At 41.5% G+C, this 16,933-nt stretch overlaps 1 protein-coding gene across 1 annotated transcript in view; it reads left to right on the top strand.

The window, feature by feature from the left end:
• Positions 1-3,302: 3,302 nt before the first annotated feature.
• Positions 3,303-16,933, top strand: part of CHRM3 (cholinergic receptor muscarinic 3) — a 283,715-nt gene continuing 270,084 nt past the window's right edge. The window contains exon 1 of the mRNA XM_075042050.1: positions 3,303-3,477. The gene's annotated coding sequence lies outside the window, so the exon portion shown is untranslated. The remainder of the gene's footprint in view (positions 3,478-16,933) is intronic.

Here is a 16,933-nt window from a genome sequence, read left to right as displayed (position 1 = left end):
TGGATCTTACTTGCAAATACATGACCTCAGAACATCCAGAGGATGACTGCACAGACTCTGGGAACAGCAGTGGCACGCATACAGGCACGAAAAGCAAAGGAGGCCAAGGGTGCAGAATCAGTATCAACAAAGACAATGCTGCAAATTCAGTGGTCCTCAACAAAAAGCGTGTGTTGCAGATCAGCTTGTCCAGTTGTCCAACTGCATGGTGCTCCCTTGTACATCCCCACCTTTCCTGCAGCGCTGTTCTCTGCGAGGGCTGGCATGCTCATGGTGACTTGGTCTTGATACTCCAGGGGTCCCAGACGGCAGTTCAGTTCTGTGTTGTTCAGTCAGAGGAGAAATAAATCAAGACGTTGAGAGATGTGCAACTTCTGATGCCAGATTTGCTTCTTACTCCCCTAGATACCTCATGAAAGATAATCAAGTAATATTTCCTAGTTCAAAACAAAACAAAACAAAACACCCAACAGTCTTCTAATTAATCTTCACTCTGTCCCTTCTTAAGAATATATTGCAAAGACCTGTATTATACCTAGGAGCTGTACCATGCGGGTTTGAACCTCTGGTCTTTGCTCAGCCAAAGAGCTTGTTAAAGTTAATGTTTTTTTTTTTTTCCGTAAAGGGTATTATTTAGCAGTGTCACTGCAAAATTTATTCCCCTACCTTAGTCTTCCCTAAACAGTTCCTTGACTGTCTTGACACTTACTTCTTTATACAAGACATTACCCAATATGTGTTTTCTGGGATCATTGATTTTAATGTGTATACGCTTGCTTTAAAGGCTCATTTTGCATGACTCAAGGTTAAATATATTTATGGTACACAATTGTGCTAGGCAACTGGGCCCTGATTTATAAAGTATTGGTATGTGTCTTAAAGCTAGGCAAATTCATAGCCAAGCTGATCTCAGCTTGCTTTCAATCTTAAAAAACCGTATTTTCTAAAATACATTCTGCATTATATACGTAGATGATTTTTGCTGCAACCTCAGAAATTAATGAGGTTGTGGTAGATACAAAGCTAGCTACTTTTTGACCCTGGTCTAATCATACTGTGATTTACCATTTGGGATTTTTTTCCCCTCCCATATGAATGGTCTATGTGTTAATGAGATCATCTTAGCTGTATTTTGTGTGCTCACAACTGGGAAGCGCATAAACAAAAGTAACAGCTAATACAAGAGACAAAGAGTAAAAGATGATCAAATTACCTAAGATTTTTTTTTCAGCTACAGCTTCAATGGCATAAAAAAAATTCACTATTTTTAATATACTCTTAAAAACTGGGGGTGCATCCTGCGACCTCATCTCCAACACGCAGGGGTGCTGAGCGCTCGGCAGCAGAGGTGCAGAAACTGCAAGGACAACCATGCCGTGAAGGGTCACCTGAGACGGCTCTGTCACGGGGGTTCTCGGCTGCTCTGAAACCCCAGCCTGGTGTTACAGGGTATAGAGTTATTTCTGAGGCTATTTTTAGATGCAATGTAAAAGGAAAAGCATAGATGGGCAGTAAAGCAAACATATGCAGAACTCAAGAACAGAGGGATCTTTGCACACCAAAAGGTCTTGATTTTTTCACGCGTAAGAAATTTTTTTTTTGCTTTTTCATCCCACGGGTATTTTTTAGAGAATTATGAATTTATTCATTGACTTCATTGAAAAACAGCAGATTCATAATTTTTTTTTAAGTGTTGAAAATTTAGCACCCAAATTTTTATATATTCTTTCACAGGCTGTGGTCACGACTACTTGTCCTTAAGGATCCTACGGCATGTTCTGTGAAAATCCTGGTGTCAGGGTGTAGGATGCAGCCCCTCGCGAGTGACTCGGCACCCGGCGGGCATTGGAGCAGCGCGAAGGGTGAAGAAGACCCGCCACCCAGGGCCGGCTGCATTCGAGCGGCAGAGGAAGGGACCTCCGAAAAGCAGGTAATCCCTTCTTCACTGAATGCCTAAGGTGCAAGACAGACCCCAAGCTTTAAGAATTCCTTTCTGAAGGTAGTAGATAATTGAAATAATACTATTTATAAAATCAGTAGAGAATTAGAACCCTCCGAAGTATACACTGCTGTCTTGTTTCTATTTTCCGGAGCACCAGTTTGTAAACTTTTCTCTTACATGTAACCAAGAAATACACCAGCAGGCAAACAGAACACACCCTGCGCACCCTTATGCCAGAGCAACTTTACCGCAAGCAATGTGGACCGCGAAAACAAGTTCTAGATTCTGAACTTTGTGTTGAACCATTTCAAGTTAAATTTATTAATCTTTTATGACAGAAGAAACACAGAAGCGTGAGGCACCCCAGTTTGATGTAACAATATATCACGAATATTTATGGCATCTTTTTAGAATGTGAAAGATTTCCTACGTTATTCTGGTTCGATGTGTTTTAATTGTGCAGAAGCATATATTAATACATTATTTGGCTTTCTGTGAGTTCGTAGCGTACCCTGATTAGCTGAAAGGGGAGAATATTTTAAGCACGTCTTTTGAGAGATTGCTAGTAATGAATCAATACCATATTAATATCTGTTAGGGAGCTATATGATGATACGTGACTTGGTTGATGTTATATGCCCCACGAAGAGGCATATTTAATATGCAGCGGAAAATTATTTACTTTCCACAAACAGGACCACAATCTTCAAGCAATAGCAGCTCCTATGTCTCAATTAAAACCAGTAAAAATGGATTCCAAAAAAAAAAAAAGAAAAGGAGAAGAAACCACCGCAGACTACTGGAAGGAAGACTGCCCCACATTATCTCGTTTTCCGTGAGTCCCTTCTACTTGGCAGGCAGTTTGCAAGGGCAGGGGTCGTTTCTTGCAAACCTCTGTTTCCAGCTCCCCGCACCCCGAGGCAGGGGGCCGCGGGCAGACCCCCGCCCGCTCCACCGCCACCCCCGCAGTGTCCCACCAGCTCGGGGCCGCCGCGGGCCGCCGGGCCACCCGGCATCGCGCCTCGGAGGTGCCGCCCGGCGGCCGCAGCCGGCCCGCCCCGCCGCCACCGCCGCCGGGCTCGCCGCGGGGCGGCCCCCGGGGCACCCGCTCGGGCCGGGCCGGGCCGGGGGCGGCGGGCGGGAGGGGCGGGGCGGGGCCGGGCCCCGTGAGGTCAGCGGCGGCGGGCCAATGAGCGGCGCGGCGCGGCGGGCGGCGGAGCCACGGTGCCCCTCGTGCGGCGGCTGCATGGGGAGGGCGGCGGCGGCGGGCGCGGGGCGAGGGGTCCCGGCGCGCCCCCGCCCACGCAGGGGGCGAGACTGAAGGGGGCGGCGCCGCTGCTGACCGGGCACAGGTGCGGCGGCGGCGGCGGCGCGGGCGGGTGCGGAGCGCCCTCCTCCCGGCGGCGCCCGGCGGGGGATGTGCCGGCCGCCGGGGGCGCGCCGCCCGTGGGAAGCGCGCTCCTAACGCCACCTGGGCGCCGCGGGGAGCGCTCGGCGCGGAGCTGGGCGGCGCGGGGTCGCCGGGAACCGGGCAGGTAGGAAGAGAAACGCCGGTCCGGGAGGGTCTGAGGGGCTTTTGTTTGGTTTTTCTCTCTTGCGTGCGGGGGTGCCGGTGGCGGGGAGCGCTCCGGGGCTCCCCGCGGCAAAAGTTGCGGGGATGGTCCCAGCGGCGGGGCGGCTTGAGGAGCTGCGGGACCCTCCGCCCGTTGCTCCCTGTCCGCCCGGGGCGGGGGGCTGCGCTTGGGGCGGTGGAAGCGGCGGCGGCCGCCGGGGGGCTCCGCTGACCGCGGCGGGGCTGCCCCCCTCCCCGCGGGGCTCGGAGGAGCGGCCGCTGCCGAGGACCGCTGCGCCCCTTGAACGGCGAGGCGAGGTGCCGGCCGCCCCGCCGCGCGCGCCCGTGGGCTCGCCCCGCCGGTGAGGCCGGTGCGATCGGGGACGCCGGCCGCACGGCACGGCCGTCCCGTCCTGCGGCGGCTCACGGCGGGAGCCCCGGAGCACGGCTCGACGTGCCGCCGGCGGCCGGGCTTGTCCCGCTCGCTGGGGCAGCGCGGGAGTGCGCAGCGGTGCGCGGCTCCCCCCCCCCCCCCGCCCCGTGGCCGGTCGGTGTCCCCGCAGTGTCCCCGCGCACTGTGTGCGGTGTCTGCTCCTCTCGGGATCGCCGAGATTCCTCGGGGCCGCGTACCGGAGTGCGGGCTGTCGTGCAGCTGGAGTTTGGGAAGGCATCAGTAGACAGGGTGTGCGCTGCCGACGCACCCGCAAGAGTGCCTGAAGCAGAGCCCAAGTATTATTTAGAACTCGAGCTAGCCGTATTGCCTTCACTGTGTTAAGTCTCAGGGCGGGGAGACCCAAACGGGCTCATGTGTGCAGCGCTATGGATCTGCTCGTGTGGGTTTTCTTAGTGATTAACAGGCTTCTGGTTGTCTGGGATTGCTTTTGGAAAAATGCAAATCCTAGCAAATATCTGTGCTGACCATATATAGAAGTAGTCACAGGCAGAAGAACTGTAACTTCAATATTGCTGACACATGTCGAGAAACTTTAAAAAAAAAAAAGGAGGCAAGCAAAAGCTGGGATGTGTCCCAGGGATGTTTTTGCCCAAGCAATACATTTTTCCTGTGTTTACACCTTACATTGAGGTGTGTAGGTACGAACATTTCAGTCAAAGTCAGTGAATGATACATTGATTTTATTTCGTCTGCTTCTGTATATTTAATCCGACAGTGTTTGGTTTGCCTACTTATGTTCGACCAGGACTGCAGTAGGTAACTCTGCTTTTTCCAGAATGGAAGCCTGGTTTGGTGGCTTTCAGGACTGTGCTTCAGCATGGAAGCAAGCTGGTCACTCGTACGGTAGCAATTCTTCGTGGTATGGAAGAAGTATTGCAGGTTTTTCTGATGTTGTGTGTCCTAAAAGTTTTCATGTTTTACGCTTTTTTTTTAATTTTTCCTTTATTTTTGAATAGTTCTGTTATTACCAGAAGCATTTATGTGTACGTTATTGCCCTGTAGAGCAATATGAAGAATACATTTTCCAGCGCTGAATCTCATTCAAAGTAATGTGTTTTTACTTCAGTGCTGTGCATGTTAACAGGGTAACTTCAGCTTTAGAGAAGAAGAATCGGTTGACTTGAACTGAAAGACTGGAAACCATTCTCGTGGACTATTTTGGATGTAGCAGTTTTGCTGGATTTTAGTAGAAAAGCAATGAAATACTCCAGGGATAATCCAGTATGAAATTCATCTGACTTGCTGCCAGCTGTATGAAAACAGGTTGCAAGTTTTCTTCTTTTCTTCTACCAGCTGCACTCTGCCACCAAACCCAGAAATTCAGTTTTGTATCCTTTCACATTTCATTCAAAACAAGTAGAGCCTAATTTATTACAGAAACTGTTGTGAGGTGCAAATTCACATCAGTTTAAAGTAGATAAATAGTAACTTTCTAGAGGGAGCCGACTGCATACTTTATATCATATATCTGTATATTGTCAAGTGCAATCCATTTTTATTCCTGTTACTGAAAGAAATTTAAATTTCATTTTACTCATAGTAATATAGTCTTCATCTAACAACTTATCAATATGTTTTAGAGTAGCAGTCTCAGAACTAGGTTTTCATGGTGGATACCAACCGTGACCAGATGAAATGTCACAAACACGGTGCTCAATGGTGTCTTAAATTACAGTTTTAAGTATTAGTGTTAAGGATTAAAATGTCCTGGTTAATTTGTAAGCTGGTCTAAAAAATTGTCACACTTGTGACACTTCATTCTAAAGCTATAGTTGCTGCTTTAAAACTATCCAACCTCCCTTTCTTGGATTAGTATTTGGATTTTTGTCTTAGTGCTATGAATGTTTCCAGGATCAAATCCTGAAATGCTAAAGAAAAATCTTGTGATGACTAAGGTGGAAATTTCTTCTACATAAATACTACAACATTATGGTTCTTGTGTTTGTACTTTCCCTCTTCCCTCAGTCTTGATTTTAGCAGACAGAAAGCCTGAATGCATACTTTGTGCTGGCAATTACTGTGCTTATGCAGTGTTATGTGACTGGAAGGCGAAGGGGTGCAAAAGGTGCTTGACACTAGAAGAAATTTTAAAGTGATCTGGATGATCTTAATTAATTTTGTCCGTTATCATACTATGGCTTGTTTGCCATCAAGAGGTGGTGCTCTGGGGATGAGACAAAGTATCTGTGAGATATTTGAAGGCAATGAAGGGCTCTTTTCAGCGTGTGTAAATGTATGGTTGCTGAGTTTAGTACATAATATGACGGAACGGTTTACTAATATTATTAGTATCTCTTACTGTAGTGGCAGCTTTTCATTTAGTGAAGACGTATAATTAGGCATATAATTAAAATAAGGAGCAGTATGGATAAGCATATGTGGGGGAGGATACGCAATGCCATCTCTCTCAGTATCCTCAGCTATATTTAAGTACCTTCGTTTGTGAATGTGTAACAGATGTTAAAATGGATGTGTAAGCTTGGAATGAAAAGAAAGAGTCTGGTAACACCAAAAGTTGTCTGTTTTGCACATTCATTCAACAGTGTTGCTACATCCTCCATTACTTCATTCTATGTCTGTCTTCAATAAAAGAACATCAATTCTGCTAGACTGCACGGCTGCTGTAATGTGTGAAACTCTGTCAGTTAGAGATGCTGGGAGAGTGTATATCAACTACACCTCTAGATGCACAAACTGTGCCTCTCAGTCTATCAAACAAAGAGTGTTGTAGAATATACACTGGGGTATGTTCCTGATAGTGTTGGGGTGTAAAACAGAATAAATGAATTTAGTATAAGCCTGGCGTGCCATATTTAGATTGGGACTTCAAGCTCAGGAGTTGTTTATGTCTTATTTTTGTTTTAAGAGAGGATAAAAGCATGCTGTGATGCTTTCTACTCCTTGTGCCTTGGTTGAGTGCCATCAGAACACAACCTTCTGCATGCAAGCCTGGCTAGGAGATTCAGTGAGGGCAAGGAAAAGCCATTCTCCTGAATATAAATTGTTGAAATTACTGTGTGTAAAATAGGAGAGGATGGAAGATTAACCCTCTCACCTATTCCAAGTATGTGGTTTCATGGTGGAAGCATCAATTAGTGTAAAGGAAGGTAGGCTTAAATGAATTTCTTCATTAAATGTTTGCAAGCTGAAGGCAAGGTCCTTTCTATGGTTGGAAAAATTTTTGAAAAACAAAACCAAAAGATGTAATTTGTATTATAAATGATAAATACTCAGTTGCTGAAACGAGAGCTAGAGGCAGTTTGATACTTCTGTAAATTAATCTTGATGGAAATAGTTACAGAGAAATATTTAATAATACAGCTACAGTATGGATTATGGGAAAATGCTTTCCTGGATACGATTTGAAAATGCAGCCACTTGTCAATGCCATTACCTTTCCTCCTCTGTTTTCTGTGCTTTCATTCTAAAGTTGGAGTAAACAAAGCCGTAACCGTTTAATTTAGAAAATTTTCCTGCAAGAAAATTTAGGGTTTTGTTCATTTACCCAGATGCGATACAGCAGTGTAACCACAGTATTACAGAGCTCCATGCAGCCCAACCATCTGATAATTTGCCCAGTCTCTGTTGTCAGCATTATGCCTGGTATTGATCTCCAGGAGGTTGTGGCTGCTCTGCTAGTTTGTAGGACGTTCTTGTTGGGGTGGCGACTGTGATTGAGGGATTCAGGATTGTCCAGTTGCTTTCAACAGTTGATGGAATGAGTATTTCTGATTTTTTTTTTTTTCTTTCCTTTCCCCTTCTGAATGAGAAGGCAGCGTGATGACATGTAAGGATAATCTCTCACCATGTGTAGATGATAATCTGTCCTTCTGCATTCCCAGTGTATCCCCATAGAAGAAGATTAATCGTGACATGCAAAAGCTTATAATACAAAAAGTCAGAGGTTTCCCTCTTGTTTATAAATTCATAGAGGATTGAGAAATTGGGGGGGGGCGGGAGGCGGGATTAAAAAAAAAAATGCCTGTGGTTTCTAGGACATGCCTCTGTTGATGTGCCTCATTTCTGCTAAAGAAAATGATCTACTCTCAATGCGTGTGGTTGGCTATGGTGTTTTGTGCAATGTTGTTTGCCTGCTTAGCTCTAGCTGTGTCCATGTGCACGATTCTGTCCATTACTACCTTCCTTGACAGCATTAGGTGTACTGGAGCTAGATGCCAGGGGCTTTTCATGGGCCTTGGACCTCTCTGTGAGATGTAAAGGGACCTCTTTTCGGGTCAAGTCTATAGAGTTGTGACAACATGCATTGACCTGCAGCCTCCTTATTCCTGCCTGTCCTTCTCCTAAGCAGGAGAAGGCCCCTCCAGCATCTAGGATTAATGGGTTTTGAGAAATCTTCTCAACATTCCTGCATGAAGGTTTGAGGTATCATCTGTAGCATCTAAAGGAAATAAACATGACAGTTTTGAAGGGGAAAAAAATGCTATATATCACCCACAAGGATTTATAAAATAGCTCTGAGGGGGCAATCTGCCACTAGCCATCATTTCGTTATGAAATAAGTAAATTTATTGTGTTTGGTAATTATGTGGGTTTCTAGTAGCAGAAAATACATTATTAAGGCTGTCAAATCATACTTTAAAAAAAAAATCTTACTAAATACATACTGAAGAAGCAAAGCATTTCACTTCCGAAAGCCTTGCGTTATAAACGGTTATGTAGAGCGACGCTGTTCTTTACAGGATTGAAATAGCAAGTCAAGCCTAAAAAAACCCCTCTCTCTAAAACCTTAAATACCTTCTAGAAGGTACTGGGCTGCAACAGAACCAGATAAATTGGTGAGATAATAGCAGTTTTAGTGTAGAATATTAATTACTTCCTTTGGTTTCGTATGACCTGGAAAACACTTACCGGCTTCATGGCTATTACTCAGGAGTGAGAGCAAGCAGGTCATTATCTTGAAGCAACATACTTGCATTCACTAAAAATGCAAAAGAGAGGTCTCTGCAAAACACTGAAAGAACAGTGTCAAATCTGTAGAGAAAAGTATTCAATTCGCCTTCCTTATACTAACGTAGAGGAGCTTGTCCCCCAGGGTGCCATTATGTGTGAAAGGAAACACATCCCTGTGCTCTTGTAGGACTTCCTGAAAGACAACGCAGTCTGGGTCCATCTTGGGTTATTCAGGCAGCAACATTCATGCTGCACATACTGAAGCACGAAATATCCATTATGCTTGGTTTTATAGCTGCAAGCTCTATATTGGTCACCTATGCAAAATCTTACTGCTTTTTTTGGCCAGAAGCCTTTTAGCACTCTCCCATGTTTCTCTAGTAAAAATTAATAGTACTAATTGCCACTTCTTTTATTATTAATTTCTGAATCAACACGATGTATTGCTATAGCAACAAATCCTTTCAAACTTTACTGCAGACAATTAGTAGGAGCATTTAATCTCAATATGTAATAAGCACAATAGTAAGAAGTCTGCAAAAGATTAAGGAACTTTGTTTTCGAAAGAAGGGGAGTAATGCAGGCACTCAAAACTGTCATGGAAGAACAGAATTTGAAAATTTTCAGAATTATCTTTTTATTAAACATCTCCAGTTGCTGTACAAAGATGCATATGTGCTTCTAACAAAATAATTACAGCATACTGTGTCTCCTCAGAGATAAAACATATCACCCAGTGGAATACTCTGCAGATTTTTATCTCTGATGATGATGTTTCACCATAAACTGCTTTATCTTCTCTCAAAGGGTGGCTGTTCTTCAGCCCTGACAGTGCATGTGTGGGAAAACCCAAAGTAGGTTTCAGGAGTAGCTGGACATCAAACAATACAAATTTATGAAGTCAGAATTAGATAGCGCTTTTTCTCTACTTTTTCACCAGCTGAAGGATCCTTCTCTCTTTCATTGAAATGGATTGCTATTTGCATTTTACCTTGTCATCTCTCTTGATAACACACACACACAAAAATCGGGAGGCCTAACGGGTGTGGAAGTGCCAAATACCTGGGGAACAGGGGAATAAAATGGGACTGTCTTGGACTGTGAATCCATGATTGGTGTTATTGTCTGTGATAGATTTTGAGGTAGTGAAAGCTTATAAATTTTTAGGGGGAGCTAAGTTTCTGGGTATGTTGATTGCAGTGGACACAGGCTGTGTGAGAAGGGAGCATAAGGACAGGTGAAGGGGTAAGAACAAGAAAACTGTAAATTAAGGAAATGAAGAGGATAGTCAAAGGAGGAGTAGTGCTTGTAGAAGGAAAGTCTGAAGGGAGTCTCCCAGGAGCGTGTGTCTCTTGCATATATACAGGACAGAGAAAAGAAGAAGAGGGAGCATAAAAAACCCAGAAAAATGGAACAACATGACTCCAGGTGCTGAGGGAAGAACATACCCGTGGCAGAGATCCTGGGAAGGATGTGGCAGGTTCCTGAGGAGGAAGGGTCCCTGTGTGGGTTCTTCCTTCACCTCATGCAGTGGGCGTCTTCTTCATGGTGGTGCTTCACTGGATGTCAAGGCTGGCTCTTTGGTATATTATTAAAGTATGTTTCCTTGTATGTAGTGCCCCCGCCACCCACCAGACCTTCTTTGGTTCTGCTGGCCAGACTGTTAACCTCGCAAGTAATAGTTGGTAGAAGGCAAATATTGAAAATGCAATTGTTTGCAAGGCCACAGCTCTGCAGCTTTCTCTTGTCAGAACACCTCTTCTTGGAGAGCCCGCCAGAGCCCTTTGCATAATGTCAAAGTTACCATTTTCAAGCAGTCAAAGCTTGAAATCTCTCTTCAAGTTGTATCTCTTGGTTGTTCCTTTTTTTAGCATAGTGGTCTGGCTTTGTCAACTGGGAAATCTTAAAGGAAATTCTGTAATAAAAGCTACAAGAGCATTACAAAGCCTATAGTGAAGAAATGCTGAGTGTGTTTTACTTCCAGGATTCTTGGAAGACAAATAATCCCTGGAATATTTATGTATGTAAATATCTTTATAAAATACCTATTGCATAAAGCATTTCTCCATAAACAGAGAATGAGCAAAGTCATTTTATCAGTGTCTCTTAAGGAGGACTGAAGAAAAAAAATTGGAGTCCCATCTTGGGTCTGGAGCTGCTGAGGTAAATTCAGGGAGATTTAAATCTAGTAAGAAGGCTTCGTGGAGGATAGAGTTATTTCAAATTTCTTTGTATTCTTTTTCTAGTTATTGTTTTGTATAAAATTATCTTGGATTTCCTGTGGAAAGAGATGGAAAAGTTCACCCTTAAGAGAAAGGGCATAGATTTTTCTCTGGCAGACAGAAAAAGATGATCTCTAGCATCTGGATGCAGCTTAAAGCTAACAAAGAATGACTTTAGAAAAAGAAAGAAAGGAAAAGGTCTACACTGAAGCAGACAATTGAATGGGCTAACCTTCAAATGCGTGTGGAAGAGAAGCTTACAGGACTACAACTCTAGGAGTAAAGGGTTGTGCTGTAGAAAATAGTTGCTAAAAATAATGCTGTACAATGTAAAGGGAACTAATATAAATAGAAAAGGAAGGAGAATAATTTGTAGCTCCATTTCTGGAAACTGCAGTTCAGTAGCTACTGGCTAGTGATGACGTGGTAGGCAAATGTATTGGTCCTCCTATTCCTTGGTTTTAAACTGCAGTGTGATAAGGGAATATATCAACAAAACTGAAGACAGTGTTTGACTTGCTTGTTGATAAGCAGTCATAGGTATGTGCCTCGGATTATCAGATTTTTCCTTTTCAGTCGTACATGCAGTTTTCACTGAAAAAGCATAATGCCTACTAAAACTTCCAAATAAAAATGAGTGACTATTACTTTTCCTCCCGTTCCATATCTCCATTCAAAAAATTCAGTTGTTTTGTGAAAGCAAGTACATGGAAGGTGCAGATACTTGTGAAGATGAACTGTACTTTTCAGAAGAAGCAGACGGTGTTTATACTATTCACTACTGAGTCAGTAATTTTCATTCTCACTCAACTCAATGAAAGCTGTGTTTGTTTGCCAAAGGGAATGCTAAAGAGGCAAAAATGTGCAAGCAAGATTGAAAAAAGGTTTATAAAAATAGCAGTAGGTTTGTTCATCCTTGGAAAATGGTAGGAGATGAAAAAAAATAGAAGCAAAATGGATTTAATACATAAAAAACTTTCATTTAGTCTTTAAAGGCTGCCTAAGATGTGATCACTTTCTGCTGCAGCCTGTCTAGAAATTTCTGATTTTTTTCTGTGATTATGTTAGCCTGAATGCTTCCAGCTTGGGTTGGATCTCACGGATAGAACTTAGTTTGTTACAAATCTGTGTGAGTTTGGACACAAAACTGTTGTCATTATCTTTGGGAACTGGTGAGTGTTTTGTGCTGATAGAAAAATTTTAGATTCATACCCAGTGATCAAAGATATTGAATGTTTATTTTACTGGTAAGAATTTCATTAAAAGTATTCATTTTAATCTAATTTTCATTACTATGATTCTGAAGATCATATTTTTATATAAGCTATGTTTCTCATAACCACAACCCAAGTGATCCATCGTTAAAAGCACATTCTTACAAGCTGCAAAGAAGAGACTTTTAAAGCTATTTACCTTTCCATCCAGTTTGGGGAAGAAAAATGTCATTTGTCATATTCACTTCTGCATTCAGTGTGATGTATTGCCATCCATGAATAAAATATTGAAGCTAAATAGATGGCATGATTCTTACTAGTGTATATTAGTCTGCTTCCCTGCCTCCTCCACAAATAACAATGCTAAGTTGTAAAATGAAAATTGTGGTTCTGGAAAGACTGTCTCTTCAGGAATGCTAAGCAAGCATGGATTTAGTTTTAGAGATTTATACTTAACACTTTCTTGAATTAGGTTGAAAAAAATGAATTAAGTTGAAAAAAAAAAAATAAATGTAGGACTCTCAGTCACTTATTTAAGTGTACGTTCAGTCTGCCATCCAGAAATATGGTTCAGTAAATAGATACTTGGAGTGCAGAACCTTTGTGAAGCATTACATGCTGAAGCTTTTCAGGGCACTTGTGAGCAAATCTGCTCCTAATGTAAGCTGCCAGGAGCAGCTCTTGAATTATGGGTATGATAAAATCAAACTTTTAAATGCCTGAAACAGAGGAATGAGGATTATGTGACTCTTGTAGGCTGACAGCAATGATCAGGAGATCCATTAAGATCCAGGATATAGCTGAAGATGTTGAGGCCTAAAAAAGCAGGTTTGATCTCAAGTGAACTTAATTTGAAAGAAAATAATACACAAAAAAGCACATCTTGCCTACTTTATTCCCACAACATTAGCACACATACACCACTCTAACTTGCCGTCATATTTGCAAATTAAGAAAATGGATGTTCAAAGGTAAATATGATCATATATGTTATTTCCAAGAAGAAAATACTGAAATTGAAGCAATTTGTAACATACTGATTACTTTTTAATGTAGCTAAATGTCTGATATCTAACAACTTGCGAATATTATCATGCAGAGGTCTTATCCTTGTTATATCAGTTTGAAACTTTCCATGGTACAATGAGTCATACGGGTGACCAGTATCTTTCTCCGTGTCAGATCTCATTAATTTATTTCACTTGATATGTCGGTTGGTTGGTTTGTTTCTAGGAATAATGCATTCATTTTATAACAGCTATACAGTTTTACTTCTGCTTGTCTTAAATTTCATTGTCATTACTGTTTTTATAGCTGTTATGGAGAGCAAAGGTTCCTTTAAAAAAAAACAACCCAAACCTCATCCTTTTGTTTTTATAAGGTGGGAACATTTCCTTGATATGGCTCACGTAATGGGATGGGTAAGAGTTTATTTGCATTGTGTATTGATTTATATAACAAGAACAGTTGAATACTGAGAACGCTTGGATTGTAGCCTTTTGTGGTTGTGTGACTTGCATGACTTTGATTCTGCTTTCTGTATTGTAGTTGGAATCAGGCATTGCAATGGCATAAGGAGAGTGTTTCCAAACCTTAATGTTGGACATACCAAAAAACTGAATTTCAGGATTGTTCCTTTCAATTACTTGGAATGTTTTTATTGATCATGTGTTTGAAACTGTGGCCTTTTTTTCTTTTCTTTTTTTTTTGTTGTTTAGCAGCTATTTTCCTTCATTATGTATTTATTTTTTACTATATTAAAAATAACTTTTGATGGCCTTTCACTGGGTTTTTCAGTTGGTAATGCTACTGTTCCTGATCTCAGTGTAAACAAATGCAAGGCTTTGTGGATTCATTGGCAACTGGGTTGAATCTACAATATTAAATTATTAATTTAATTTCTGCATGGGTTGTGGAAGGTCTTGCACTCATGGCCAGTTCCAGGTTAGTATTGGCCGTTTAGGGAATGCAAGATAGTTACCATACTGTTTTTGACAGAAGTCCTAAAAAGAAATGTTTCTGTAAGAAATTTGAGAAATCTAGTGGTTAAGATGGTAAGTTATGCTTGGGCCTGAGCATGTGTACTAGAAAACGTTAGTGCCGACACCTTCCTCCCCAGCCCCCAAACTCCAGTGCCCAGTCTTGGATTATTAATAATTAAGAGCAATGAATAGATGCAGAAAAGCTTCACTCATCATGCTTGGCTAGCTCATGCAGAAGGTTAAGCCTAGACGGTAAAACATTAAGAGGAAGCACTATAGAAGTGTTCATAAATTTGGTGGTTGTATGTATACACCATCTGACTGTGTTTCTGTCTTAAAGATGTGGGGTGACACCTAGCACCGTTTAAACTAAAAGGTTGGGGTTTTTGTTTTGGATTTGGACAAATTGAGATTTCAATTCAGCCTGTATTTTGCTTTCCTTTTCTTTCCTTTTTTAAGCTTGGACAATGAAAAGTATAGGTTTTTTCTGCTCTGTTTTACTTGTGTATTTTCTTCATAACACTTTTTTTTTGCGTTTTCCAGTAGCAGTGGTTCAAAAATCCTCTCATTTTTTCTACCGAAGACATTACCCTCTCCTAGTTAAAATGAAACAGAAATGTGAATTCTAGAAATACGCGGCCAGTTGGTCTCGTTTTGGCCAATGATGTGTGTGGAGCGTACGTGTGCAAAATATACTTCAAGGCCTGTCCTAATCAGCTTAAGCAAAATAAATTGAAATAAATGTCCCCAAACTATTTGCAGCAGTTAAATGATATTAATTTAAATGAGATTAAAGCTATAATATGCATAGCTATTTTCATGTGAAGATAAGCTTAAGCAATATTCTTCCTCTGATCCTAGTTCAGAGTCACAACCAGGCCAGAACCCTTCATATGAGTATTATTATTTCACTTCTGAATTTCTAGTCTCCTTGTTTTTTGGTTTGGTTTTTTTTTTTTTCTCTGCTGGTTAGCTCTATAATTTTTCCAAATATTCTTGTTTGTGTGTTATTTACAAGTTTTGTTCTGATGCAGTGATCCGTATATATATTAAGGCATTTAGTTGCAGGAATCATGGAACTGGAACAAATATTCTAAATAGCTAATTAAGCACAAAATCATAAGAATAAAGGTTGTTATCCACAGCCTCAGGTAGGAATTTTTGGTTTTGATTGTGCTTGTTGATAGATCTCAAGTGTGCAAAAAACATAAATCATTGGGGAAACTTGAGTGAAATGCCACACATGGAATAGAGTTGAAGTTCTACAGATTAAACCCCAATTGTATTGTATGTATGAAGGCAAGAAAGTCATATTCTGAATTAGCTTGTAAGAGTGAAAGATCCTTGATATAGTATTGCTGTAATAGGAATAGGATTAATTATGGATTTATGATGTTTTGGCATTTAATCTTTTCAGCAAAATTTAGATGGAAAGAATGCTGACTGAAAGCTGAATAATATCTAGAACAAAAAGATGATCTCTAGTGACTTTTATCAGTCAAGCAGTTTTCAACAGCTTTAACTTGGTGTTTCAATGATATTGATTGATTGCCAGACTGCATTATTTTGTAGCAAGGCTTTACCTTGCCCAAATTTCTGATTTGGGCAAAGAAAAAGTCATTAAAATATGAAAGTTATTCATGAGTCTGTACTGTCACCAGAAGACATAAAGTTGAATGTGCACAGTATGTTTAACTGAAAGGCTAGTTTTACTTTTGTAGTTGTAAATATGGTGTGCAAACACCTGTAGAAGTGAGAGATTGCAGCATTTTAGCCTGAAAAGCTTAATGTAAAGAAATGTGGGCTAGCGTCTGGGTGGGTATGAATTAGCCACGTCCCATTAGCTCGTATTTACTTGTGTCAATTTGTAGGTCCTCTAACGTCATCTTCAGCTTTGCACAGAACACCTACTATGTGCACTCGGGTTCTGCCAGCCCTGAGAATTTTAAATACCTGTAGCTGAAGCTTTTTAGGCCTCTTGGGAGGGGGGGGGGAAGAAAAAATAGTATAAAAAGGCACTATGTAGACAGACTGTGTACCGGCTGTTTTCTTTTCCTTTTGCACACCCTTGGTGTCCTATGCTTCTGTGTTCCTTCTGTATTGTTTGTTGATCTTTCTGAGATGAAAGTTACTGAAAATGTAAGCTGAGTATCGCAGTTTCCATATTGGAAAAGCAAGTGCATAAGTATTGAGTTGTGAATTCCCGTGTTGATATTTGGAAGCTTTGACTGCCAATCCTGTATTTCAAAAGTTCCTTGAAATTGTTGTAATGAGAGTTGAACTTAAATGCACAGAAATTCATATGCTACAAAGCAACTTTATTGCATAATAACTTCAGAAACCTGAGAGGAATAACTCTGGACTGAGGAATTTGTTTACTCTTCTGACAAAGCCTGTAAAAATTAGTCAGCTAGCTATAGTCAAGGGAACTTATCTGATTTTTCAGGCATGATCGATGGATCTCTGCAGTTCCGTAACAGCTATATTACCACCTCAGAAAACCTTTACACTCTTTAGCTTAGACAGCAGATGGACACAATACTGTCTAATTTTCACTGAGTTTAGTGCTATGGGACTTCCCCCTTCCTGTTCCTGTTAATCCTCTCTGTTTAGTTAAAATTCAAAGAAAGGAGATGAGGACAGTTACCTGACTGCA

This window comes from Buteo buteo, chromosome 12 (assembly GCF_964188355.1).
Source record: "Buteo buteo chromosome 12, bButBut1.hap1.1, whole genome shotgun sequence".
Lineage (NCBI taxonomy): Eukaryota > Metazoa > Chordata > Aves > Accipitriformes > Accipitridae > Buteo > Buteo buteo.
The sequence above is the reverse complement of the archived record's forward strand: the minus strand, read 5'-3'. Positions and strand labels throughout refer to the sequence as shown.